The sequence below is a fragment of the Pteropus alecto genome, unplaced genomic scaffold, assembly GCF_000325575.1.
Source record: "Pteropus alecto unplaced genomic scaffold, ASM32557v1 scaffold20, whole genome shotgun sequence".
Taxonomy (NCBI): Eukaryota; Metazoa; Chordata; class Mammalia; order Chiroptera; family Pteropodidae; genus Pteropus; species Pteropus alecto.
The window spans coordinates 10,501,960-10,503,332 of NW_006436298.1; the positions used below are offsets into that span (position 1 = coordinate 10,501,960).

At 32.0% G+C, this 1,373-nt stretch overlaps 1 pseudogene; it reads right to left on the reverse strand.

Annotated features, from left to right (window-relative positions):
- Positions 1–574: 574 nt before the first annotated feature.
- LOC112480650 lies at positions 575–743 on the reverse strand (annotated as a pseudogene).
- Between the last annotated feature and the right edge of the window lie 630 nt (positions 744–1,373).

A 1,373-nucleotide genomic window follows, 5' to 3' on the forward strand; every position in this document is an offset into this window, starting at 1 on the left:
AGTCACAGAGCTATGAATAGTGGTTTTATACCTGTAGGGCTTAAAAACCCAGGTTCCCTTCATATACCAAGGGAATCTGTGTATTCTGTAGAACTCTATAAGAGCATTACAGAGAATCATTTGGCTTAGTTGTTTACTTGTAGACTGAGAGGTTTTCAATAGATATTAATTATTAATCAAAGAGGAAACAAGACCTTACTTTAGCAGTCTCTTTCATTGAAATGCTTCTGAGATTATCGCCAACCTAGGACTGCCAAGGTCTGAGTCCTCTCTGTTAATAGCCAGTGAAGCCTTAGCATTTGGAAGATCTAGATTTTGCTTCTCATTAGTTTGATTCATTAATATGCTATTAGACATTTACACAGTGTTACAGTTCCTGGTATGCCTCACTGCCTCCTACCACACCTATTCCATCATAATGTCAGTCAGCAAAACTATATAGAGATATATGAAAAAATTATGCTGTGCGTAATAATGCATAATCAAAACTGCTAAATATTTAGTATGTTGTTTAATGGATTTATAAAATTGTAGCAACTATGATTTATTACTTATTATTCTTTATTTAGTACTCATGGCTTTTTTGTCACTAAAACGTAAACTAGACAAAATAGGAATTTTGCTTTATTATTCACCTGCACCTAAATGCATTCCTAATTTTGACTCAGGTAAAGTCAACATGCTTTCCTTGGGCATATAGGAATTTACTACACTTGATCTTAGCCAAAAGGCTGAGAAGCGATAGGCATATAGGAATTTAAAAGCAACTATGAAACAAAGTGTTTCAAATAGTGTAATGCTGAAATTTTTAAACATGAATGCTCCTTCACTGCATATCTTAAATAAGTGTATAATGATTGTAGCAAATAAATCTATTGTAGTTTTCTTTTATATCTTATTTTCTTGTTCTTTCTTTTTTTTTTTTTTTTTTTTTACCATTACCACTTCTGACCAATCTAGATGGGTTTTCTTGTCAGCCTGTGGCATATAAGCTTTTTCACCTGGCAGGTATGTGCTCTTTTAGCAATATACTAACTACCTATATTAAGTTGGATTAATAGATTAATAATAATAGCAGATATTTATTATTGCCTGGGTATTTGTAATAGCACCTAGGCTATTTTTAAATACTATCTCATTTAATCTTCATAATTCCATGAGATCAGTACAGTTAAATTTTAATGTGTTCTCTGGTGAATTCTACTAAACTTTTAAGGAAGAACTACTACTGACTCTACCTACACTCTTCCAGAATATAGCGAAGGTGAATACACTTACCAACTCAGTAATACCCTACTACTAAAACTAGACAAAGATATTACAAGAAAAGAAATCTTCAGACCAATATTTTCCATGAACATAGACAAAAATAA